The 26,127-nt window shown below is 50.6% G+C and overlaps 1 pseudogene across 1 annotated transcript in view; it reads left to right on the top strand.

Annotated features, from left to right (window-relative positions):
• The window catches only part of LOC101168946, a 38,583-nt pseudogene that overhangs the window by 11,083 nt on the left and 1,373 nt on the right, over nucleotides 1-26,127 (top strand). Inside the window, exons 2-47 of the transcript XR_002873337.1 lie at nucleotides 578-687; nucleotides 765-900; nucleotides 1,678-1,775; nucleotides 2,676-2,823; nucleotides 3,293-3,411; nucleotides 3,483-3,557; nucleotides 3,638-3,800; nucleotides 3,882-4,300; nucleotides 4,950-5,076; nucleotides 5,557-5,693; nucleotides 5,776-5,969; nucleotides 6,058-6,171; nucleotides 6,267-6,410; nucleotides 7,468-7,588; nucleotides 7,754-7,914; nucleotides 7,987-8,077; nucleotides 8,151-8,305; nucleotides 8,445-8,562; nucleotides 8,912-8,991; nucleotides 9,081-9,266; nucleotides 10,283-10,597; nucleotides 10,699-10,789; nucleotides 10,871-11,071; nucleotides 11,458-11,631; nucleotides 11,709-11,871; nucleotides 12,047-12,207; nucleotides 13,393-13,684; nucleotides 14,076-14,229; nucleotides 14,310-14,499; nucleotides 14,572-14,813; nucleotides 15,159-15,236; nucleotides 15,805-15,910; nucleotides 16,429-16,569; nucleotides 18,178-18,306; nucleotides 19,175-19,348; nucleotides 19,418-19,576; nucleotides 19,654-19,857; nucleotides 19,929-20,081; nucleotides 20,159-20,281; nucleotides 20,707-20,952; nucleotides 21,254-21,520; nucleotides 21,593-21,730; nucleotides 21,807-21,922; nucleotides 24,369-24,501; nucleotides 24,592-24,768; nucleotides 24,867-25,082. The product of XR_002873337.1 is annotated as a filamin-C-like (transcript). The remainder of the gene's footprint in view (nucleotides 1-577; nucleotides 688-764; nucleotides 901-1,677; nucleotides 1,776-2,675; nucleotides 2,824-3,292; nucleotides 3,412-3,482; nucleotides 3,558-3,637; nucleotides 3,801-3,881; nucleotides 4,301-4,949; nucleotides 5,077-5,556; nucleotides 5,694-5,775; nucleotides 5,970-6,057; nucleotides 6,172-6,266; nucleotides 6,411-7,467; nucleotides 7,589-7,753; nucleotides 7,915-7,986; nucleotides 8,078-8,150; nucleotides 8,306-8,444; nucleotides 8,563-8,911; nucleotides 8,992-9,080; nucleotides 9,267-10,282; nucleotides 10,598-10,698; nucleotides 10,790-10,870; nucleotides 11,072-11,457; nucleotides 11,632-11,708; nucleotides 11,872-12,046; nucleotides 12,208-13,392; nucleotides 13,685-14,075; nucleotides 14,230-14,309; nucleotides 14,500-14,571; nucleotides 14,814-15,158; nucleotides 15,237-15,804; nucleotides 15,911-16,428; nucleotides 16,570-18,177; nucleotides 18,307-19,174; nucleotides 19,349-19,417; nucleotides 19,577-19,653; nucleotides 19,858-19,928; nucleotides 20,082-20,158; nucleotides 20,282-20,706; nucleotides 20,953-21,253; nucleotides 21,521-21,592; nucleotides 21,731-21,806; nucleotides 21,923-24,368; nucleotides 24,502-24,591; nucleotides 24,769-24,866; nucleotides 25,083-26,127) is intronic.

The raw sequence follows: 26,127 nt of genomic DNA, 5'->3' as shown, positions 1-26,127 counted from the left end.
AATCCTAAAAAGCCACGGCCCGTTTTTTCTAGAGCATAGTTTCTGCAGAGGTCATTAGAATTTGACCTCTGTTGTGGGCGTGACTGTTGGCATGGAGCCACCCTTTTACCCACAACTGAGAGCTCTCTGTTTACACTCTCTCCTGTTAGCTTACAGCCCCCCCACAACCCCCTCTCAACATTAGCAGGGCAACAAAAATGGCAGCTTCTGATCCATATTCCAGGAAAGCAAAGGCGTTCATGGATCTATTTGTCTGCAGGCGGATGATCAGAAAGGGGCGGAGCTGTCAGACTTTGGGCGGGGCCAAAGTCTCTCTACAAAGTGTTTGGACAGTTCTGCTGATCCTTGATCAATCCTCTCTAGAAATGAGGTCACACAGATTTTTTACTTCCTGTTTTTTTTTTCTTCCTCTCTCTGTATGACAAGCTTGGCAGGTTTTAGCCACCTGTCTGCAGTGGTTCAAATCCCTGCCTCCGTGTCCTTGAGCAGAACGTGGAACCTCGGCTGTTCCAGAACAACGACCTGCTGTGGAATCTTTGTCTCAGTCTGATCTGAGCTCTGCTTCCGTCTCCTGCAGACTCCAAAGCCATCGTCGATGGGAACCTGAAGCTGATCCTGGGTCTGGTCTGGACTCTGATCCTGCATTACTCCATCTCCATGCCCATGTGGGATGGCGAGGATGAGGAGGTAGGCTCCGCCCGCTTCCTCACATCAGACGGACGTGCCCAACGTTTCTCAGAACTTGTGCTTGTTTTTGTGCCCAGGCGGAGTCAAAGACGCCGAAACAGCGGCTCCTGGGCTGGATTCAGAACAAAGTTCCTGATCTGCCCATCACCAACTTCAGCCAGGACTGGAGGGACGGCCGCGCCCTGGGAGCGCTGGTGGACAGCTGCGCACCAGGTCAGGGATGCACATTCTGCTTCACCTGTGGGGGAAGGTTCTCCTCAGGTGGAGCCTCAGACGAAGCTGAAGGGGTTCATTCTGGGAGGGGCTTCATGTTCTGTAGCATCGACAAGAACTCTGCTCTTCCTTTAAATGTCAACGTCCGTTTAGAGAAACATGGATATAGAACTAACACAAATGTTAGTCATGCTTTTTCACCCAACTTCCTTATTTTGATTGTGTTCTGCGTCCTGATTGGCTGTTGTCGTCACTGAATCTCCTCCAGTTTCCAGGTTTCCCTAGGATCTTTTTTATTCTATAAAAGTCTAGGAGGGTTTGAACCTTGAGTTTCTGAACACGCTCCCGCCTCTCTGATGAAGGTGAATGAATGTGTAGCGAGGAGTTTCACCGTCTTTAAACGCCTGGAATCATCGTAAATAAGCTTGGTGGTTTTTATTGATGGCAGGTTATTTTTAGACCGTAACTCCTGCGATAAACGAGGCACGACTGTTGTGAAGACGAAGGCAGAAGCGGCGTCTGAACAGACGCTAAAGCCACTCGGTTCTCTAGAGACGGAAGGTTCTGGAGCGTTCTGCAGATCCCAGAGACGTTCTTGGTGCAGCCTTAACAAACAGACTCGAACGTCATCAGGACGACCGATGAAGACGCTGCATTCCTGTCTGGAGAGTGATGAAGACTCTCCATAGAGTCACGCGATTGCAGATCCCGCGGGTTTGAACTCTGCAGTCCGGGGGTTCAGCGGAAGCTCTGACTCTGGCGTTTTGCTTTCTGCAGGTCTGTGTCCAGACTGGGAGACCTGGGATTCGGTGAAGCCGGTGGACAACGCCACTGAGGCCATGCAGCTGGCTGATGATTGGCTGGGAATCCCACAGGTGAGTTTCTCACGGATCCGTCTGAACATCTTGGCGTGTTGCTGACAACACGCGTGGTTGGAAATGTGCTGAGGGGCAAAGTGGCCACCATGATGGAGAAATCTGACCTCGTTTAAATAAAAACACAAAACAATCATTTTTACGCACAAATGTCTGAAATGTTGATGTTCTTTGGTTTTTCATCCTTTAGTATTAAATTGTATTTTAATAAAAACATCTGGAGATTATTTAAGCAGTTTGTTAAAATATCTGCTTTAAAGAAATTGAAGAACAAAACCGTTTAAAGTCTGTATTTTAGTGACCAATAGGATCTGAAGAGTCAGAGGTGAACAAAAAGGTGACGAACACGAACAAAGAGCCGGTTTCTTTGTTGAGGTCGTTTAAGGCGGTAAAGAGGAAGAGGAGTCCCGTCATCTTCTCTTCATCGCTGATCTCCTCACATCAGAATCGGCTTTTTTGGCCAAATACAGCACATCTACGAGGCTTCTTGTGCTCTCGTGCAAACAAGTAAGGTACCGCACAGGAGTAAAAGAGTAAAAAAAGATAAATACTTAAAAAAGAAAAGTAATCTGAAGATGGATAGAAGGAAAAATAACAGAACTAAATAAAAGTGCAGCAGTAGTTCCAGTGTGACAGCTCTCATGTTTGTGTGAGAGGTCAGGAGGTCAGAAGAGTGACGGCTCGGGGGGGGGGGGGGGGGGGGTCTGAGCAGCTTGGGGTTCCTGCGGTCCCACTGTTGGCTTTGCAGGAGGAAGCACCAAGTTAAAGCAGCAGGAGGTCTTCAGGGTTCTGGAGGAGAACCGGAACAAGAGAAGCTCTGGCTCCTCCTCCTTCAGAGTCACTCATGTGAGACGGGCGGGGTTTCTAGTCTCCGCCCTCACCTGTGGGGTTTGTGTTCAGGTGATCGCCCCGGAGGAGATCATCGACCCCAGCGTGGACGAGCAGTCCGTCATGACCTACCTGTCCCAGTTCCCCAAGGCCAAGCTCAAACCCGGAGCTCCGCTCAAACCCAAACTCAACCCCAAGAAGGCCCGAGCGTACGGACCCGGTAATCGCACTCGCTCACGGGTCACCAGGGGTGGGGGTTGGGGTGGGGGTTGGGGGGGGGGGGGGGGGGGGTCAGGCTGCAGGTTGTGGACGAGAAGGTCACGCGTGTTTGGAGGAACATGCTGACAACACAATGGGAGGAAGTCGGTGAGAACAATGAGCTGCTGGCTCTACGCACCGGTGGAGGAGCGGACGCTCACTTCCTGCTGTGATCGATGACCCTAGAGAGAAACTGACACCAAAACGAGGAAAGACAACGACTGAAAATGTGGCTTTTTTGAACAGAACACGGATTTGTCTCCTGAAAAGACGGTTCTGCTGATCCGATTTCATTTCCTGTGACGTTTAAAACTGACAGGAATGTTTAAACAGAACTTTGAAACTGGAACCGGAGTTCTGGGATCCAGTCTGACCCCTGACCCCAGTGCAGGTACTTCAGGCCGTCACCGACTGTGCTGGTTTTTGTTTAGGAATCGAACCCACGGGGAACAGGGTTCTACGTCCTGCAGTGTTTACCGTGGACACGTTCAGCGCCGGTCAGGGGCAGGTCACGGTCTACTTGGACCATCCTGACGGCACCAGGGAGGAGGTAGGGAGCCTTTCAGGCGGCAGCCGTCCTGTCAGGAGGCTTTTTCTCTGAACCTCTGTTTGCGTCATTAGCTGAAGGCGGAGCCTAACGAGGGCAAGAAAACCCTCAGCGTCACCTACATACCTCAGGTCATGGGACCTCATAAGGTACGCCGCGAGCTGACCAGCTGATGCTGGCGTGGAGTTCTGAGGCTGACCACGGCGCCGCTAACGTGTCTGTTTTCCAGGTGACGGTGCTGTTTGCGGGTCAGCAGATTCCCAAAAGCCCGTTTGAGGTGAACGTGGACAAGGCGCTGGGCGACGCCTCCAAGGTCACAGTGAAGGGTCCCGGAATTGAACCTGTGGGCAACATCGCCAACAAACCCACCTACTTTGACATCTTCACTGCAGGTGAGAGATGCCGGCGCCCTTTGACCTCCGTGGTTTGGACGGCGCCGCGGTGATCTGCATCTGCTGGTTCCCTCTGGGCAGGCGCTGGCACTGGAGACGTCACCGCCATGGTCCGGGACCCTCAAGGTCGCCAGAACAGCGTGGAGGTGATGATGGAGGACAAAGGGGACAGCGTGTACCGCTGCACATATCGGCCCACGCTTCCGGGACCGCACACCGTCTCCGTCACCTTTGGGGGGGTGGGAGTCCCCAGAAGCCCCTTCACTGTGGACGTGGGTCCGGGTGAGGAGACGGTGTCTCTTTGTGTCGAAACCTCAGCAGTCGTGTGGCTCATGAGTGACGGCTCTGTTTGCCTGCTGCAGCCTGCACGCCGGGCGCCTGCAGAGCCACGGGGCGGGGCCTGCAGCCGTCAGGCCTGAGGGTCGAGCAGGTCGGGGACTTCCGAGTGGACACCAGGAACGCCGGCAGTGGAGACCTGAAGGTGTTCATCAAAGGACCCAGTGAGTAAAAGCTGTTCAGGTGGACGAATCAAACACACCCAAAGCAGGGTTTGGATGATCTGGTCCTGGATTCATCCCATGGATGCTTTCCATGGTGGGGGAGGAGGAGCAGGAAAGTGCATCCAGGTGTGCACGTACGTGCACGTGTTGTTTAAAGAGCATGTTCACAGCAGCTCATTTCACATCCATCTGACAGATCAGCAGGTTTGTTTTTACGGTTTCAGCGAAGCGTTTTGGACACGAGAACAGTCGGAGGAGATGAAACCAGATCCTGTGCAGGTTTTCTGCAGCTGCAGCGTTCCAGAAATATGTTTGACTGTCCCGTCTTGAAGACGTGTTCACTTCGGGTCGCTCTGCACGCTGCTGTGATGCAGCTGATGCTGGACGTCCAGAACACGTGGACGGATGTTCGGTTCCACTTTCCCTGCAGCGTCGCGGAGGTCAAAGATCTTGGAAAAGCTGGAATTAAACGTCTGTGTTTGTTTAGATCTGCAGCTAATTGTCTTTGGGTCGGCTGCAGTCCGTGTTTAGCTTTTAAGTCTTGTGTTTCTGATCCTCCTGAACGACCTGAGGTGACCTCCTGGGTGTCGGACGCTCCACACAAGCTCCAAACCTCACGTGAACGGTGTGTGTTTGTGCGTTTGCTCAGAGGCCGCGGAGGAGCCGCTGAAGCTGGTCTCCAGTCAGAACGGCGTGTTCTCCTACGAGTACTACCCCAGCAGTCCCGGCCGGTACAGCGTGTCCATCACCTGGGGGGGCCAGCACATCCCAAAGAGGTGAGCAGCAGGATGTGGTGTCTGCGTGTTTCACGGCATGAGCTCACCGCATTACCTCACGGGATGGGAATGGCAGGATCTGCAGGAAAAGCGGGGCTTGAGGTCAGGATGTGGGGTTGATGTTTTTCTTCCTTTTCTGAGAAACCAGATTTGATCCTGCAGATTCTGGAAAGGATTGTTGTAGTTTTTCTGCTCTGCGATGAGATGTTCTGCTGCGTCGCTGCTGGGAGGAACCAGAACGTAGGTCACGTTGATGCAATCCTTCATCTCCTCCCGATGAAGACGAGGCAAAGCCAGCAACTCTGTGTTTCTGCATCCGTTTGGGTCCTGAATGTTGTTTCAGTCCCAGGTTTTTTCTGACGGCGCCAAGCAAAAGTCCTCCCTTTCAGCTCTGCTTGGGGGCGGGGCCTCCAGTCTCCATGGATAAATAAAAACATGTAAACAAACGTCTTCACTCCCGTTCATCCTTGTTCTCGTCAGCCCGTTTGACGTGGCGGTGGGTGCAAAGGCGGGGCCTCAGCAGATCAGGGCCTGGGGCCCTGGCTTGGAGGGAGGCATTGTGGGTAAAGCCGCCACCTTTGTCGTGGAGTCAATCGGCCCGGATGCAGGAGTTCTGGGTGAGTCTCTCTCGGTGGGACCTTACGGTTTGGGAAGTTCTCAAGCAGCCGAGAACCTGAAACCTTCTCGCCGTGTCTCCAGGTTTCGCCATCGAAGGACCCTCCCAGGCTAAAATTGAGTGCGAGGACCAAAACGACGGTTCATGTGACGTCCGCTACTGGCCAACAGAACCTGGCGAGTATGCCATCCGTGTGACCTGCGACGAAGAGGACATCGAGCTCAGCCCCTTCATGGCCCACATCGTCCCCGACACCAACGTCAACCACCCGGAGAAGGTCAGGACCGCCGACGGACCCGCTGCACGTCCGCCGCTCGATGCTGATCAGCGATTGGGTGCAGAAATGTCTGGTTTGTGGGTTTTAGGTCCAGGCTCAGGGACCAGGACTTGAGAAGAACGGCTGTCTGATTAACCAACCTGCAGAGTTCACGGTCAGCGCCGAGAATGCTGGGAAAGGACCTCTGACCATCACAGCTCAGGTTAGGACAGACGTCCTCACACGCCACTCATGAAGGTTTCAGTCACTGGTTGAGGTTGAGCTGATGTGGATGGCGTCCTCGCTTCTGGTCTCCAGGACGCAGACGGGCTTCCTGTGGAGGTGAAGGTGCGCAGCAAAGGGGACGGCCTGTACAGGTGCGCCTACACGCCCACCTCCCCCCTCAAGCACACCGTGTCCGTCACCTGGGGAGGCGTCAGCATCGCCGACAGCCCCTTCAGGGTAAGCTGCCGCGCTCCGCCTCAACTCCACCCCCATGGAAGAAGGGGGCGGAGACAAAGGGGAGCTCTTCAGGCAAACGTGACCAGAGCAAAGAATGAAAAGCCGTTGATTTTATTAAAAACACAGAAAGGAATGAAGGAGTGAGACCCTCCAGCCCCCACGTCCATGTTTCACAGGAACCAGTTCACTGATGTTAGCACAGACGGAATTCAAAAAGTTAAATCAAGTAATTGATCTTCTCTGAAGTTTAATATTAATTCATAAAATCCAGAATCTGTTTTCATTTTATTTATGTTTTTGCAGACAGAAAAAAATCATTAATTTTATTCATTTTCCTGCTTCCATTTTTACAAAGTCCTTACAAAATCACACATACCGATTCAAGTTAGTGAAGCGGAGAATTGATCGTCTAATAATTCATCAATAAATGAGAGCATTGAGTGAGAAAAAAGTTTTGTTCGTCCTTTAAGGGCTTTTTGGTGTCTATAGAGGAAAGATCTTCCTGCTGTTGGTTTCTGCTGACAGGATTTTAGCAACTTTATTCCGTTTAAACGACTAAATGTTGACTTTAACGACGCCTGAGGAATTGTTCAGGGTCGTCCAGAACTCTTGACCTTTAGAGCCCTGAAAGGTCATTTTGCAGAGGAGGGTTCATCTGACAGCAGGACGGTTTGCTGGGAGTCTTTTAGTGCAACGTTGGAACCTGTAGGCTTTTTTTCTGCAAAGGTGTGAGGAACACAATGGATGTCCAAAAGAAAACCGGAAGAAACCTTAAAAGTGACAGAGACGGCAAAAAACATGAAACTTTATCAACTTTTTGTATGCTTGAATTCAAAGGAAGAAACTTTCAGCAGGAAATAAATTTTTCTTCAGAAAAAGGATCAGATCGTTTTATTTTCCCTTTTTCCTCGTCTGCGGCGTTATGATCACTAAACTATGACCCTAAATCCAGCATTAGCAGGTTTTCTCCATACTGCATGTTACTGCTGCTCTGTGGTTCAGGAGGAATCCTCATCTGAAGTTTATCCGTGGGGGGGGCTCTTCCTGTTTATTTTAGGTCAACGTGGGGAGGGGGAGTCACCCCAACATGGTGAAAGTGTTTGGTCCTGGAGTGGAGGACGGCCTGAAGGCCAACGAGCCCACTCACTTCACCGTGGATTGTTCTGGAGCTGGAGACGGTACGTCTGCCTCGCTGGTGACTCCGCCCACTCCCTTGATGGTTCTTTTCTGATTGGTTCTAAACCGAACACTTTAGTTTTAGTCTTTTACTAAACCGTTACAGATGTGATTTTATTCGTTCTGGTCGAGTTTCTCCCCGTTCCTAACGAACTCTGCGTATTCAGGTGATGTCAGCGTGGGCATCAAGTGTGACGCCAACATGGTCGGCGAGCGAGAGGCCGACGTGGAATTTGACATCATTTCCAACGCCAACGACACGTTCACGGTCAAATTCGTCCCTCCCGCCGCTGGGAGGCTCACCGTCAAAGTTCTGTTCAACGACAAGGTGCTGGTTCGGCCTGGCCGCCGTGCAGGTGATGCTGATGAAAGCGCCGCTCATACCTGTTCTCGCTCTCAGGAAGTTCCCATGAGCCCCTTCGTGGTCAAAGTCAATCCCTCCCACGATGCATCCAAGGTCAAAGTAGAAGGTCCAGGAGTGGCTCGCTCTGGTGAGAAGCGCGTTTGAAAATGCTGACTCCTCCCCTTTCTGCAACACACTCGTGACCGTTTGAACCTGTGCAGGTGTGGAGAGCGGGAAGCCGACCCATTTCACCGTGTTGACCAAAGGGGCCGGAAAGGCCCCCCTGGATGTCACCTTCTCCTCCAAGGTCAAAGACTTTGACATCATCGACAACTACGACTACTCCCAGACCGTCAAGTACACTCCTGTTCAGCAGGTATGCACCTCCTGCTGGAGGGCCTCAGGCGCACGCCGCGTCTATCAGAACGCTGGTGGGCCGTAGGAGAGGCTTTGGAGCAGCAGGATCTCTGCTTGTCAGGATCCAGGATCCTTCCTGAAGTTTCTCTGGTCTTCAGGGAGAGATGAACGTGGTCGTGACGTTTGGAGGAGATGCCATTCCCAAAAGTCCGTTCACGGTTGGAGTCGCTGCTCCGCTGGACCTCAGCAGGGTCACCGTGGACAACCTGGATGCAAGTAAGTGATCTGTGAACGAGTCTGTGGGAATCTTCAGGGCTGGATTTGCTTGAAAATGTCAAAAGCTTTCGGTCTGGAGTGTTTGACTGAAAGCTTTTCAGCGGTTCTGAAAACCACCGAGTTCCTTTGATCTACTGCTGGAAATGCAGAAAGCTGGAGGAGCATCTCTGGGGTTTGGAGCAGCACCTGTAGAGCAGAGGTTCCTGCAGGAATGTTCCTTAGAGTCGTTTCTAAATGAATTCAAAGACTTTTTAAGGTAGAAACTGTCAGAAAGAGGATGTCTGTGAGGAACGGCGACATTGAACAAGGTGCTGGAACAGGAAGTAGATCATGGATTAATGTCTTCCAGGAGTGGAGGTCAATCAAAAGCAGGAGTTTTTGGTGGACACCAAGGGAGCAGGAGGTCAAGGTCATCTGGAGGTGGAAGTGGTGAGTGATGCTTTTTGCGCTCTGCATCCCTTTCATGTGAATTCGTCTTTTTTTGTTTTATTGTTAAATGAAAAAGCATTTTTCTTTAGCTGAGTCCCAGCCAGAGGGCGGTACCGTGCAACGTCCGGCCGCAGGCGGGGAGAGCGGATGCCAGCGTGGTCCGCTACACGCCGACGGAGGAGGGGGTCCATGCCGTCAAGGTGTCCTACGACGGACACCCCGTGCCTGGGAGCCCCTTCCCGGTGGAGGCCAGCCTGCCCCCAGACCCCAGCAAGGTGAGACCGGCTCCGGAACATTCTGTTCACGTGTTCTGGATCGGTTCTGGCGACGGTAGTGAGAGGTTCACACGCTCGCCGCCCCGCCCCCGGGTCCTAATATCGGGACGATGTAAGACGGAGAAACTTCTTCACTGCAAAAAGAACAATTGTTTGACTGAATTTAAATTTCTGATGACCTTCAACATTTGACCCGAGACGGATTGTTGTTAGTCAAGAATAAGCAATATTTATTTGCAGTAAAGGTGAAGATGTTGGCCTTAAGATATAGAGAAATACAAAACCCAACTCATAACTTTATTTAAAAAACAAGTAAATTAGAAGAGCAAATAATTATCCTCTAAGAGTTTAGGGAGAAACGGGCTGAGCAGCATCCTTTGAACTTTATTTAATAAAAGTTTTTATAGTAAATGAAGTAAAACTTCAACATAAATAAATGACTTATATTTGCAATGAGCTGAAACAAAAACCCAAAATACACAGCAGCACATCTCTAGAAATGTAAATAAACAAACGGCTTCCTGAAGTTTCTTGAAGTAAACAGAACAGTTTCAGAAAATGTTCAATCGTCTGCGGTCTCAGTTAAGCAGCAGAGATGCTCCGCCCGTTCGCCGACCGAGCGGCGTCTCCTGGGCCGCAGAGACCTCGCCGAGGGTCACGGCTGGTGTCGTTCCTTCCTAAGAGCCGCAGCGACAGTGACACGGCGCCGTGGAGACGGAACGCCGCGGCTGAGCTAAAACCACCATCTCAGAATCGGTCAGTCGCACTGAAAAGAGGCAGATGTTGACGTACGTCAAAATGACGGCTATCGGCGCCGAATGGGCTGATGTGAGGTGGATGGTCAGAATCACAGCCCCAGAACTCCATAAAGGTCTTTCAGCCGGCGGTTTACAAAAGGCAAAGACGGATCCCCGTCCAAACATACAGCCGTGTTTGTGGGAACACGGGAGCATCGGCGGATCACTGACTGATGCTGCTTCACCCCACGGAGATTAATTCCGCCGTTTGCGTCGCAGGTGAAGGCGTTTGGCCCCGGCCTGGAGGGAGGTCTGGTGGGAAACCCGGCTGAGTTCACCATCGACACGACCGGCGCCGGCACCGGAGGTCTGGGTCTGACGGTGGAGGGACCGACTGAGGCCAAGATCGAATGTTCAGACAACGGCGACGGGACCTGCTCGGTGTCCTACCTCCCCACCGAGCCCGGGGACTACCTGGTCAACATCCTGTTTGAGAACGCCCACGTCCCGGGCTCGCCTTTCAGAGCCGACATCCAGATGCCCTTTGACCCCTCCAAGGTGGTGGCATCGGGGTCTGGGCTGAAGAGAGCCAAGGTGAGAGGTCGCTTACCTGAACGGGGTTCCTGCTCTCTGCTCCGCTGCATGGAGGAGGACTTTTCCCAAAAGCTGAAGGTCTCACGGAACTCCGCCTGCAGGTTGGAGAAACCAGCGTCGTAAACGTGGACTGCACCCGCGCCGGACCGGGAGAACTGAGTCTGGAGGCAGCCCTGGACTCGCCGTCTTCAGGTGAGGGCAGAGCTGCTGGGACAGAAAAAGCTGTCCCCGTTTGTCCGTCCTCTGATGGGGACGCTCCACTTTGTGTTCCAGGGAGGAAAGCCAAGACTGAGGTCATCAGCAACAACGACGGCACGTTCACGGTCACCTATGTTCCCACGACCGCCGGCATGTACACGCTGCTGCTGAAGTACGGAGACCAGACGGTTCCCGGGTTCCCGGCCAAGGTCCCGGTGGACCCGGCGGTGGACACCTCCAGAGTGAAAGTGTTCGGACCCGGAGTGGACGGACAAGGTAAAGTCTGGTCCGTGACAGTCAGAATCAGGGGATCAGGAACCCCTTCATTCCTGGATTCATGTCCGATTGGATAAAAAAAGTGTTTTTTTTTCGTTCAAATGATGCTAAAGTCCTGGATTTGTTGCTATGTTGTGAATTAGGGACTCGTGGCGTTAAGGGGTGAACGATGAGTCGGTCAGAAGCAGCTTTGCTTCAGCTCTCTGTCTGCTGGATTTCTATTAAAAGCACAGCAGCCCAAACAGGATGTTTTATTTTGAAAATCAGGAGTTTTTCTGTTTACATCTAGAGCTTCTAACGTTCCCTTCAGTCTGAACTCAGTGCACGTGTGGCGTCGGGGCTGGACCACGGTTCTGCTGCGCCTAAACTAAGTCTTTGCCCTCCAGCTGTTTTCCGGGAAGCCACCACGGCGTTCACGGTGGACGCCCGAGCTCTGACCCGGCGAGGAGGAGACCACGTGAAGGCAGAGGTCAGGAACGCATCAGGGAAGCTGACGGAAAGTGTGGTGACCGACAACGCCAACGGGACGTACGACGTGGAGTACACTCCCTACGAGAACGGTAGGACTCCGCCTCCTCCGAGCAGAGCGGCGCTCAGGTTGATGGACGTGTTTGGACTGACTGGAGGCGTTCCTCAGGCGTCCACAGCGTCCAGATCCTCTACGACGACGCCCCCGTTCCCAAAAGCCCGTTCCGGGTGTCGGTGTCAGAGGGGTGCGATCCCAGCAGGGTGGTGGCTTCTGGCCCCGGCCTCCTGGAGGGTCTGACTGATCAGCCCAACCACTTCAACATCGTTACCAGGTGAAGGTTTCCGCTCTGACTCCCTGGAAACATCTGGAGAGATTCCTCCACCTTCCTCATCCTCACGCCCACCTTTTTCTGAGGAGGAGGGTGGGGGGATCCTCTGTGAAGCCATTTAATAAAACTAAGCAACACATTTCAAACCCTTTTGTAATGGTTGTCTTTACCTTCCCAGGGGGGCCGGTATCGGGGGGCTTGGCATCACTGTGGAGGGCCCCTCCGAGTCCAAGATGTCCTGCAAAGACAACAAAGACGGCAGCTGCAGCGTGGAGTACGTCCCGTTCACCCCGGGCCTCTACGACGTGAACATCACCTACGGCGGCGAGCACATCCCAGGTGAGAGCCGTCTCGCCGACGGACACGGAAAGCTGTCTGCCATCTTTGTGAGGCTGAAAGGTCCGCAGCCGCCATCAGAGGAACACGCTTCTAGCATTTCCACACAGGAGGGGTCCTTCAGACCCATCCATTCCTGGGAGGAGCCAAGTTTTGGGGTCACAGCATCTTAACCAAATTTTAGGCCTCTGGTCTGCAGAACCCTGAACTACGTGGAGGACAGCAGACCATCACACTACCACCACCGTGCTCGTCAGGCTCATTGATGTTTTTGGGAACATCCAGATGTGGGTTCCGTGTCTGGTGGCGTCCTCTGACCTGGATGGGAACAGATCTGTCCTGGATGAGCCGTGGCTGTGCTCTTCAGATGTTTTCAGTCGGTTAACGTCTCCCTCTGTGCTGCTCTGGACTCTAAAAGCTGCAGAAACCTGAAAAACCTTTTCCAGGCAGAGCTTTGGCCTTTCTGGTTTGGTCCTAAACCTCTTTGGATTTGAGCGGGATGAGGAATTTTTCTCAGATCTGGTCCGCTTCACTTCGCTTCGTCTGAGCCGTCCAGGTGGTTTCAGCACCGGAACTCACCGTTCATTCTGCTTCGTGTTCTGGTGGATTTTCCTCCCTTAAATGATCCAAATGTCACCAAATAATGAAGATGTCACGCAGCTCTGCCCACACTTTTTGACACCAGGTTCATCTGTAGGAGGACTGGAGCAGCATCCTGACGGCTACATGAGCAGAAAACCTAGCTAACCAGTAAAGAGCATCCAAAATCTCATTTGCTCTGCAAGAAAAGCAGCATTTGTCCTTCCAAAGAGGCTTCTCTCCTCCTTCCCTCAGTGCTGCACGGCAGAATTAGTGAATGGAAAAGATGCCACTATTTCTGCAGAGAACACAAAGCATGTGAGCACATCATTAAAGCGCTGCATTTAAAGTTGAGTTGATTCAAGGTTTATCTGGTTAAAATCCAACGTAAACAAAGGATTGATCAGACGCGGCGCTGACAGATGGAATGATTCTTTAAAAACTGAGACGTTTCCTTGTTTTCTGAGGAGAAAAACATCAAAAGCATTTCTTAGTGAAGTGAATATTATGATAAAAACCTTCTAAATGGAGTTTATTTCACTGCCTAGGACAGCGCCCCCTTGTGTTGATGTTCGTTCCACGCCTGAAACCATAAATATTTGTCTGCAGGAAGTCCTTTCAAGGTCCAAGTGAAGGACATCGTGGACCCCAGCAAGGTCAAGGTTTCCGGTCCAGGCGTGGGATCAGGGGTCAGAGCAAATATCCCACAATCCTTCACTGTAGACTGCAGGAAGGCGGGCGTAGCCCCACTGGCTGTGGCTGTCACCGCTCCGAAAGGCGTGGCAGAGCCCGTGGAGGTGACGGACAACGGGGACGGGACTTACACGGTCGCCTACACGCCGTCCGTGGAGGGAGCGTGCAGCGTGTCCATCAAGTACGCAGAGGAGGACGTCCCCCGCAGGTACTGAGCTGCAGGGAGATCAGCGTTTCATAGCATGACTCAGCAAAAACCTTTGTTTCCAATCATGGTACCTGGAGGACCGACTCCTCCTAGACTTACCCCGTCATAAATCCAGTTAGTCCACGAGTGTGTCCACACAGGACTTTAAACCAGAACAACTACAGTTCTAACCCATGTAGGCCAGATTCTCTGGACCTGCTTTAGTGACCAACAGAGTCTGACTCCATGGATGAGCAGGAACCGCCTCGCTCAGACAGGAAGTGAGGAAATGACTCTGCAGAACTCCTTCCAAGGCGTTAATCTTCTGGATCTTCGTGTTTCATGTGTTACCCGTCGGTTCTTCCTCTATGGTTCTGGTCGGGTTCACTGAACCCATTTTCCGTCTCTCCAGTCCCTTCAGGGTTCGGGTTTTACCAACCCATGATGCCAGCAAAGTGCGGGCCAGCGGCCCGGGGTTAACCAGCGGCGTCCCTGCCAGCTTTCCCGTCGAGTTCAGCATCGATGCCAGAGAAGCCGGTCAAGGCCAACTGAGCGTGCTCATAACCGTAAGTGAACACGACGGTTGGCGTCACTGAAAGCCAGAGGGGCAGAAGACTTCAGCCGGTTTCTCCTTCTGGTTCCCCAGGACCCGGACGGTAACCCCAAGCAGCCTCGTATCCATGACAACGGGGGCGGTACATACCTGGTGTCTTACATCCCCGACCGAACTGGACGCTACACCATCGTCATCAAATACGGGGGTGATGACATCCCGGCGTCGCCCTTCAGGGTCCGCGCCACAGCGACCGGAGACGCCAGCAAATGCAGCGTCAGCGGTACCGAGAAAGTCCGAGAACGTGAGTCAGAGAGAGAGAAACGACAGGCTGAACGACCTTTCCTCCACTCAGGGGTGGGTCCCACTGTGGCCATCGGTCAGGAGATGAGCCTGGCGGTGAACACGAAGGGGGCGGGAAAGGGGAAGGTGTGCTGCGTGGTGGTCCAGCCGGACGGCAGCGAGGTGGAAGCAGAGGTGGTGGAGAACCCTGACGGCACTTTTGACATCTTCTACACGGCGCCAGCCCCCGGCAACTACGTCATCTTTGTCCGCTTTGGCGGGGAAAACATCCCACGCAGCCCCTTCAAAGTGATGGTGAGGACCGCTTTTCTCCCGCTGCCGGTTCCTTCCTGTTCTCAGCACCAACCTGAAGAACCTTTTCCTAAAAGAAACGGTAGAAAATATTCTATACATTCTGCATAAAAGGCGTCAATGGTTCCCTTCCTTTGGTTTTTTCAAAGGAATGGAACCATTTTTCCTTCTCAGGCCGCGATCATGACGTTTTTACCCATCATGCCTCAGAATCCTACAGCTGCATCAGCAGCAAGAGAGCTTTAGATGTTTCTGAACTTAACTGAAGTCCATCTGTTTTCCTGTTCTCCGGTTCGGGGTCCTGCAGATGTTTGACTGACGCTCTAACCTTCGTTCTCATGTTCTCAGGCCACAGATGAGCCGCCCGTCTCGCAAAAGCAAGCGCGGCAGCAGGCCTCTGCCGCTGGCGTCGGCTTCCAGCCATGGGTACCTTCAGTGCACACACATGCATGAGCACGTGCACGCACATGTACACGCATTCACTGAATGACGGAACAATCCAGAAAAATCTTCCGTTTGTTCGTTGAACTTGTCATTGGAAAATCCTTCAAATTGAACATTCTAAAAACTTTATTGAGCAGAAGTTTGGGACAGCAGACGTTCTTTAGGTTTCACGCTGCTTTGTGAAACTGAACCATGAGAGAGGAAGCAGAAACAAACCTTTGCTTCTCTGTTCATGAATCGCTGTTTGAAGCTCAGGCCGTCTCTCCGCCGCAGGCTGCGGGTTTTTTCTCCTCGCCGCTGGATCACTTCCTGTTTCATGGCTGGATTTTCTTTCAGGGCGGGTGTGCGGCTAACCCTCAGTCTTCCTGCCAGCTGCTGGTTTTCTCTTTCTCCTCTTCATCGTTGTGGCTGCATGACTGCTGCTGCATCGCTCTTCCCCTCCTTCCTGCTCCAGCGCTCCTCCGTCTGTGCTCCTGAGTGGGCGGGGCTTGGGTGCAGCTGCATGTTTGCGGGGGTGACACACTGACCTGTCCACCTGTCTGTCCTACAGGCGACCTCGGACAGCTTCCAGCTGGACAGCAGCAGCATCAACGGCAGCGGCTTCAAGCCGTTTGACATGGTCATCCCGTTCTCCTTCAGTAAAGGAGAAGTGACCGGTAAGATCCAAACGGAGGGGATTCCTGCAGGGACGGAACAACAGAAAACTAAGATGACACGGCAGACGACGAGCTTTGACCGCGCTGACAGCAGTCGGCCACTAGGGGGCTCCCATGTTTTCATTCGATTCTAAGTCACATCTTTAGTTTTCAGTTCTCAAAACAGCCAAAGCTCATTTGCATATCAGGATTTTCTCCTATTTAAAAAATATCTATAATAAAGCATATGTTTGTATAGCATGATATGTACAACTGGACCATCCAACTGTGCTGTTAAACTTTGTTTGTTGGAATGTGATCCCAGGAAAATGATTCTTAAAAAATCAGTTTGCTTTTCAGGTGAACTCAGTTTTTTCACAACAGAAAAACAATCAAATGCAAAAAAACGACGACTATCCTCCAACTTTAGTCATGAAAAGCTTTCACTGTCCTTCAGAGTGGATGCTATGGAGAGGTCAGCCTCCATGTGAGCAGACCGTGACTGTCAGCTTCTACATCTGAACGCTTCTTCTCCTCAGGGGAGGTCCTGATGCCCTCAGGGAAGTCTGCGCAGCCGCAGATCACACACAATGCAGACGGGACGTTCACTGTGCAATACGCCCCCACCGAAGCCGGCCTGCACGAGATGCACATCAAATACAACGACACGCACATTCCAGGTGGGCGCACGCACACACACGCACACTCACACACACAGACACACGCACGCACACACATGCACATACACACTCACACACAGCCGACACTGTAACCTGACGGAGGACACAAAGGTTTTTCTATTGTGGAAGCATTTCTGTTGGATAATTCAAAATAAAAGTCACTACTAGAAAGGCTTTTTTATTTTCACAATAAAGGCCCGTTCACACCGGGACGAATTTCGCCGGCGATTTTCGCCGACGTTTAACGCCTCGTGACTAAACAAAGGTCACCAATGAGAGTGTGCACACCGACGCGAAAAAACGCCACGCGTCAAAGCGTCAAAAAAAAAAAAACGCCTCGGGTTCGTTTTTTTTCTTTTCGACGCGTCGCGTCGAAATCTTTTCGACCAATGAGAACGGCGCCTTTGCACACGTGTCTGGAGCTTCTGAAGTTACAGTAAAACACCACTTGGGGGCGCTCAAACATAAAACTGCCTTGCTGAGCACACATACCAGCGAAGAAGATGGACGCCGAGTAGCGTCTACACAGCAGCGAAGAAATAATGACGGACATTCTAAAATATCCCCGAACCAAGTACCAGTTGGAGCTACTGGAGCTTGAAATATTCATGTTTTCTTTGTATGATTCTGACAAGCGCGTAAATACTTGCTCTCTTCTTCTGAGGGAAAAGCGACTTTAAGAAGCGTAAAGTTGCACAGCGCCACCTTGTGTACAGGAGTATTTCTGTTTACATTAAGCGCCATCTAATGTCAGGGAATGAAATTGCATGTTCGCTCGGCTCACCGTCAGCGAAAATCGCCTGGGTGTGAACACAAAAAACGTGGCGAATAACGCCTGGCGAATATTCGTCCCGGTGTGTACGGGCCTTAAAGCTGCATTTGGTTAATTATATGTTTGAGTCAGTTGATGCAGTTACATTGTGAAAATGGAAAAGCATTTGTGTTAATCTATTTTAATGGTCAAATTAGATATTTTTCTAATTGAATTTTACTACAGATTTACAAGATAACTTTTAGAAATGAAAAGTCAAATAGCATTTTTCTTTATCATTTTAATGAAGTGTCAGAATGAGCGGTGTTGAAGAAGAAAACGCCGTTTGATGGATTGATTTTTCTTTCTTTTTTTGAGTCAACGAATGCAGCTTCAGTTTGAAAATGAAAAAACATCTCTAGTATTGACTTTTCTTTTTAATTATGCTGTAGAAATGCTTCCATATTCTACCAGAGAGGCTGAAAGGTGAAATGGAGACACCTGGTGTTGAGTAAAAGAATTGCAGCTTTTGATCTGAAGGTGGTTCTAAAAATGAATTTGACGATTTTATAGAAAACAACAGGATTGATTAAAATCCATATTTGGAACAAAATGTTTATTGAAGCTAAATGTTTTGGGAACAGTGGAGACGGGCGCTAAAGAAAAACACCAGGAGTTTGCAGTGAAAGACTTAACCGACCTCTACCCACGTTTGAGTTCTGTTAGCTGGGAACGTTTTCTTGTTGAATGATTTAAATGAGCAGCTCATCTAAAATCCCATTTTCTGAGTGGAATATGTGGATCTTCTCTGGAAACGCCGTGATGGTCACGGCGAGCTCCTCCCATTTGTGTTTCAGAGTCGCCTCTTCAGTTCTACGTGAACCACGCCAGCAGCCCCAGTGTCACCGCCTACGGCCCCGGCCTGAGTTACGGCACCGCCAACAAGGTGGCCACCTTCACCGTCTACACGGAGGACGCCTCTGAAGGTGGGAAGTTTCTTTGTTTCTGCTGCTTCTGCGAGGCGTAAAGATGTGTAGGAAGACGATTAGATCTGTTCTTCCTTTATTCTGCGTTTTCTGCTCTAGTTTTAAAGACAAACCATTTGACTTTTTCTGCTTTAGATGCTTCCAGCTTCATGCTCAGAACCTAAAGATTATGTTCTTTCTATCCAATAAATTCCATAAACTACTGGAAAAAAAGCAAAAAAAACAATTTAGATAGTTTTTTTCTGAAATCCAAAAACCAGCAAAGCTCCATCCTATTAAAAGTAATTCATGTCGATTCATCCTAGAGGCTGAACAGTTCACACAAACTAGTATTTAAATGAATGACAAAAGGAAAAGAATATGCGTACAAATATGAAAATAAAACAGTAAGTCAACATTTTAATTTATTTTAAGAAGTTGTAATTTTACAAGGGAAAAAGTCTGGGTTTTTCAAAATAAAGTTGTACATTTACAAAAGAGATTCCTGAGCAGTGTGAGATCCGTCTGAACTATCTGAAACATTTCTGATTGTCTTTGTTGAAACCGTTTAAAAGCTAAAATGAAACATTTAATTTATGATAAAGCCTAACTTTCAGTGTGTAAAATTACAACTTTCTTCTCATGTTTGTTTTTGTTTTTATGGTGACTTCAAAACTCCGTTGTATAAAAGCAAAGTAGTTTGCATTTATGAAAAAACAAAAATATTATATACATTTTATTTCCCAGTTTGAAAGGTTATCAGTTGGAGTAGGGAAATATTTTGAATGCAGGAAAACGGTAAATAAATACATGAGTAATTTATTAGAAATGTCATTCAAGCTTTTATTTTGGAGCTCAGCTTTTCTGATCATCTGCTTCCTGTTTCCAGGGGGTCTTGACTTGGCCATCGAGGGTCCGTCCAAAGCGGACATCAGCTGCGTGGACAACAAAGACGGGACGTGCACGGTTAGCTACCTGCCCACGCTGGCCGGACGCTACAACATCCTGGTCAAATACAACGACGAGCACATCGCCGGCAGCCCCTTCACCGCCAGGATCGCCGGTCAGCTGCACGGACGCACACGCGTGCACGAAAGGAGGAGGGCTCGTTTTCATTTCCTGTGTCTTTCAGAGAATAACCAGCGGCGCTCACAGGTGAAAGTGGGCTCAGCCGCAGATTTCTGCCTGGACATCAACGAGACGGACCTCAGCCTGCTGACCGCCAGCATCAGGTCGCCCTCGGGCCGCGACGAGCCGTGTCTGCTGAAGAGGATGCCCAACAACCACATCGGTCAGAGCGCCAACCGTGGAGACGGGACGTTCTGCCGTTCCCTCCGACCCTCACGTCTTCGTTCCATCCTCACGCAGGCATTTCCTTCATCCCCCGTGAGGTCGGCGAGCACCAGGTCAGCATCCTGAAGAACGGCCGACCCGTCCCCAACAGCCCCATCACCATCATGGTGGTCCAGTCCGAGATCGGTGACGCCAGTCGGGTCAAAGTTCACGGCGATGGCCTGGTCCGGGGCACCACCTTTGAGGACGCCAGCTTTGTGGTCGACACGCAGGAGGCCGGTGGGCGGAGTTTCACAGTGCTGTCAGCGGCGGCGGGGAAAGGTCGCAGTAACGTTTGAATGTCCTCTCAGGGTACGGCGGTCTGGCTCTGGCCATTGAAGGCCCGAGTAAGGTGGACATTCAGACACAAGACCTGGAGAACGGCACCTGCGGCGTCACCTACTGTCCAACTGAACCGGGGAACTACATCGTGTCCATCCGCTTCGCCGAGCAGCACGTTCCAGGTCAGCGGCGAAACTCCTGAGAGGCGGAAACGTGGCTCTGATCAGGTTCTTCATCAACACTCTGACTGTGACGACAGGAAGTCCCTTTACGGTGCGAGTGACCGGCGAGGGCCGCATACGGGAGAGCATCAGCCGGCGCCAGAGGGCCGCGTCCCTCGCCAGTGTTGGAAGTGTGTGTGACCTTAACCTGAAGATCCCAGGTACTCACGGACACACACACATACGGCGGATCCTGCGTGGGACGTGGACTCTTCATCACTTCCTGTTTCCTGTCTCTGTCTCCTCCTTTCCCCATCCAAGGCGCTTTCACACCGACAGCTTCAGCACCAGAGCCCACCTGAGCTCAGGTGTGACCACACAGGTCTGCACAAAAACCAGAACTTTGGTTGGTTTTAAGGTGACTCCGAAATAAACGACTTCCTCAAAATTCAATCAACTCAAAGAAACTGAAGAACATCTGGATCCATGGCTATCCAGAAAACAAAAGGAGCGTTTTGAAACGTTCAGTCCAGCGCCGTCTCTGTGTGAAAGCGCCTCAACCCGGAATGTTCTGCTCCGTCTCCTCCTGTTCTGACCCGTTCTGCCTGCTCCTCCCCCCCTCCTGTCCTCCTCGTGTCTCCTTCAGTGAGTTGGTTCCTCCTGGTCTTGTCTCAACAACTCTTCTCTCACACCTCCTTCTGCTCCCTCTGGCTGCCGGGGGGGTCCCGCTGCGGCCCGGCTGGCAGCAGGGGGGCGAGCCAGAGCTGCTCTCCCGGGCGGGTCCGACTCATTTCGGGCCTCTCTGGTCTGGTGCTGACGGGCGGAGCCAGAACGGCGCGCGGCGTCTGGGTGGCCGACGCCCCCGACTCAGGCGGACGTGTCGGGGCGGAGGGTGCGTTGGTAAAAGTGGGGGTGCAGCAGCAGGTTTGCTAAACTTCACACCTTTATGTTTTTATGTGTGTTGCTTGTAACAGCTGACCCCCCCCCCCCCCCCCATTTAAACAGACTCAGAATAGAATGAGGCTTTTATTTTGAAGGGATGCAGCTTCTTTCTCAGCTTTTTTACTTCCTCCTTTTGGTTTCTCCTTCCCGTCTTTCTGGTTGTCTCCTCGTATCCGTGCTCCTCAGCTCCTCCACAGCTGGTGGAGGTGAAGGCGGGGAGGTGGTGTAACGTCTTTTGTCTGTGTCGGCAGCCATCGACCCGCAGGATGTCTCTGCCACCGTCACAGCGCCCTCTAGAGCCAGTCAGCCCGCTGAGCTGGTTGCTGTTGGCAACGACACCTACTCTGTGCGCTTCGTGCCAACCGAGATGGGCGTGCACTGCGTGAGCGTGAAGTACAGGGGCGTGCACGTGCCCGGCAGCCCCTTTCAGTTCACCGTGGGCCCGCTGGGAGAGGGCGGGGCCGCCAAGGTGAAGGCTGGAGGTCCGGGGCTGGAGGGAGCCATGGTTGGAGAGCCAGGTACGGCCGACACCGCCGCCGTGAAGGCGAGCTGCTGTTCATCCACTCACTGTGGCTCCTCCCACCCTGCAGCTGAGTTTAGCATCTGGACCAGGGAGGCCGGCGCTGGGGGGCTGTCGGTGGCGGTGGAGGGACCCAGCAAAGCGGACATCTCCTTCGATGACCGCAAAGACGGAACCTGCGGCGTGGCCTACGTCGCTCAGGATCCCGGTAGACGACGCCTCCTCAGTTGGGACTGGTCTGAAGGAGCTTGGCCCTCTAACTCCTCCTTCCTCTGTTCCTGCAGGAGATTACGAGGTTTCAGTCAAGTTTAACGAGCAGCACATTCCCGAAAGCCCCTTCCTGGTTCCGGTCGTGGCGCCCGCCAACGACGCCCGGCGCCTCACTGTTGCCGGCCTTCAGGTGAGGCACGAGGAGACACCTCCACACCAGGAGAAACTTGGGACGCAGCTGCATAAAAACGTCGGTGGGGAGGGTTGGACTGCTTTGGGCTTCCTGTTCCATCATGTTTTTTTTCAAACACTCAAACCTTTATTGTTCTCGCTCAGTAACAGAACATTTCAGCAGACCTCCTGCTTCAGGGGCTGCAGAAGCTCCTTTATAGATAGAGTTCGATGGGTTTAGACACAATATTCAGGAGGGGGGGTTCTCTAAAACATGTGAAACGAGAAAAGATGAAATGTTGAAGCTTATTTGATCCGTCTGTTCATTTCTCAGATAAACGGATTATTTGTCAGGAAAGGAAAACTCTTTTTAAATCCAATCTAGAGGTGTTTAAATTCAACTCCAGTGAAGTTAGTAGAAGGATGTAGGGAAGGAGGACATTACGATGGTTGGTGTAACCCGGGAGGATGCTGGATTCACCACGGCGCCCCCTAAAGGGATCTTAAAGGATAACCACCAATCATTCTCAAAAATGTTTTATTTTACTTTACTTAACGGCCAATAATATCAGTTCTCATGTGGTTTTATCACCTTCTCTTTTAGCATTTGGTGTTTTAAACCCTCTTTAAACCTTTTAAGTCAAACCACCAGAGTGTTTCCTTCCGCCCTCTGCAGTTCAACCTGATTTTATGCAGCCCGTCCCACAAATGTGAACACAGCCCGGCAAACATGGATGCTTTTGGCAGTTTGAGACTCATTTTAGCTGATTATTTAAGTTCAGTTTGGATAATCAAATAGATGTCATCTTGAAATATGTTAATGGTTCAAGTCTTGACAAAATTACGTCTGATTTTTAGGTTTTGTGGATTATAAGGTTGTCATGGTAACGGCTAGATTCTAAATGCCTGTTAGCAAACACTTTGTAGGCATAGAAAACCTTCATTCTTTTAAGGAGCCAGACGTTTGCAGCAACAGTTGATCTTTTGAGGACCAGAACATTTTTTTATTTTTTCAAAACAGATTCAGAATTTGAAAAGTGTGGAAACTAAACGTTGAAGCTAGACGTTGTGGTGCAGAACGGCGTGTTTGCCTGGCTGTGATCATCCCTGCTGATGCTCGGTGTGGAGCTCTGGTGTTTCTCTTGTGTTTCATTTAAAGGCTTTTAACAGCCCAGCATCATCTTCTTCCTCTTCTTCATCCTCATGGGCTCTGACTGCAGGTCTGCAGCAGACACGCCCTCTTCTGCTCCGCCCCCTTTGTTTTGGGGAGTTTATGGCAGAGAAACCCTGGAAGGTCATTTAATTTCTAACAAGGAGCGGGACGCTGGTTCAAAAACTGGAACGTTTGCCGGGAAAAAGAGGGGATAAGGGAAGGAAGTGGAAAAGGGGCAAAGCATCAAACAAAAGCAGCAACTAGAGTGAAGAGCAGGAGATGTCGGCTTCTGTTGACGTTGCTTTCATCGGAATCAGAACCTGGAAACTTGGAACCAGTCAAACGTGGGGAAATGAACACCCCCCCCGGTTCTTGACTTCTATCTACTCATATCTTACTTTAAGTAAAAAAAAAAAAAAGGGAAATGGTTAACATTCCAGGTTCTGATTTCCAGCTTTTAAATGGGGCATTGAACGCAGCACAAGTTTCATTTCTGGAGCTGAAAAAATCCGGATCTGCTTCAGAAAAACGGGAGGGGAAACGTCTGAGTGACGCTCCGTCACATTTCCATGTCTTTACGCTTAAGATTCAATTGTTTGGACAAAATGACTCAAAATACAAAATAGATGAAAAAAAACTTCTAAGAATCTCCAACAGCTTAAGTTTATTGAAAAACTAAAAAAAATACTGAATTAAGATTTCAATCCCAAACTCAATAAAGTTGTAAGGGACATATAAATTCTGTTTGTCTACATTTGTGTCAAACTAAATGTAAAAACATGAATTCTAGCCCAAAGGCTGAGATTCTTTTGGAATGTTTGTTTTGAAAGCAGATTATTATCATTTTAGTAGAAACTGTGCTGAAACTACGGACAAACGTTCATGTCAACGAGAAGAAAATCAAAGTAAAAAAATGAGTTTGAAACGACACGTGGAAACATGCAGCTAAAATCGTAGTTTGAGCGCTAACGTCGCTCATCGCATCGTCGCATACAAAGATCATCTCGGCTTGTGGGACGTTAGAAAAGCTTTTGGGGATTTCCTGCTTAGTAAACGTGCTGGCGGCCATATTTGTGATCATTTTCTAGGATAAATTTGGACCTTGAGTGGATCTGACCGGGCTTTGGACATGCCTGCTTTTCATGAAATTGGAAAACGACATTAAGCACGGGCGTGTGTTACGTTCAGGTTTCACTTTGACATTCTGTCACAATCCTGAAGTGGAGCCCAGGAGCCCGTTAGGTGTTCTGAAACGACCTTTGGGCCCCCGTCGGCCCCCCGTGCACTGACTGTGTGTGTCCCCGCCCCGCAGGAGTCTGGTCTAAAGGTGAATCACCCAGCATCCTTTGCAGTGCACCTGAATGGCGCGCAGGGCAAGATGGAGGCCAAAGTGCACAGCCCCTCCGGAGCCCTGGAGGAGTGTGTGGTCACGGAGCTGGACCGAGGTGGGTTTGGGTTCTACCCGGGTCCACGGGGGACTTGGACTCGGAGGTCCAGGTCTTCTGTTAACAAACTGTGTTTGGGTTCTCAAACAGACATGCACGCCATCCGCTTCATCCCGAGGGAGAACGGCATCCACACGATTGACGTGAAGTTCAACGGCTCCCACATCCCAGGAAGTCCTTTCCAGGTCCGAGTGGGAGAACCGGGACAAACTGGAGATTCTAGTCTTGTCACTGCGTACGGAGCTGGACTGGAGAGAGGAACCACAGGTGAGTGAGCGGTCTGCTGACCTGGAAGCTCTCAGCTTCAAGCCGTCTGCTGCGGATGTTGTTACCACGCCGACCACTGAGGAACCCTCATCCCGCAGGAGTGCAGTCTGAGTTCATCATCAACACCAAAGCGGGTCCCGGGTCTCTGGCAGTGACCATCGAGGGTCCGTCCAAAGTGAAGATGGACTGTCAGGAGGTCCCGGAGGGCTACAAGGTGCAGTACACCCCCATGGCCCCTGGAAACTACCTGATCAGCATCAAATACGGAGGACCCAACCACATCAGCGGCAGTCCCTTCAAGGCCCGGGTCACAGGTGAGGAGAGGCGGGTTCTGATGCACCTACAGAACCAACGTCAAAAACTCAGCTTTTTGACGTTTCATGTAAAAACACAAGAAATTCACCCTTCTGGGTATATTTCAGAGTAAAACCCACTTTTTCCCGTTTGGGTGACACGACGGCTCCATGTTCTTCTCAAAACCACCCAAATTATATTCATGTTAAAAAGTTCTAGAAAAGCTCTCCCTCGGGCCCCCCAGAGGAAAACGCTTTTTCAACCGCAGACGTTTGCTCCAACAGATGTGTTCATATATGCAATTCAACCATAACATTATCTGCAAGGGGGTGGGGTCTTTTGACTGACAGGTGGTTGTCAAGTCCTCCACCATAGATCTGCCTTACAGGATGGGGTGCAATCCGGATTCAAACCTGTGGGTCATGTGACCACTCTGATCCTGATGTGATCAAGAAACGTGTCAAAAAGATCGCAGATCTTTGAGAAAAGCGTCTCATCTTCATCTGTGGAGCCAAAAGACTCTCTTCTTCCTCTTCTTCAGCTCTGTTATTCTGAAAGGACGATGGAGTTCATTCAGTCTCAATAATCAGAAACACACAACCTGTTTCACAAATACACACGCTCTGATTCACAACTCCAATTTATGCAAACATACGATATAAATTTGGAAATGCACACGTGTTTCACACATGCACAATAATTGTTTCTCACTCATGTGTGCGCATTGTGTTTCACAAAAACATAAATGTTTCAGAAATGCACAATAGATGCTTCACAAACAGGATTTTTAGGTACACTTGTAATATGAACTCACAGATCATACAAATTGCAGAATGTGCATTTCCCCCCCCCCCCCCTCTTATGTCTGAATCTCCCCACATTTGTGGGAGACTTCTCTGCGGTGAATTCTGAGACACAATGTGTGCATTTCTGAATTTGTGTTGCACTTTTGCATAAATTACAGTTGTGAATCGGAGCGTGTGTATTTGTGTAACATGTTGTGTGCGTTTGTGATTATTGAGACTGAATGAACTCCATAGAGGACAGGTGACTTGAACTGTAGCG

The sequence above is a fragment of the Oryzias latipes genome, chromosome 5 (assembly GCF_002234675.1).
Source record: "Oryzias latipes chromosome 5, ASM223467v1".
Lineage (NCBI taxonomy): Eukaryota > Metazoa > Chordata > Actinopteri > Beloniformes > Adrianichthyidae > Oryzias > Oryzias latipes.
This window is presented reverse-complemented; position numbering and strand designations above follow the sequence as displayed.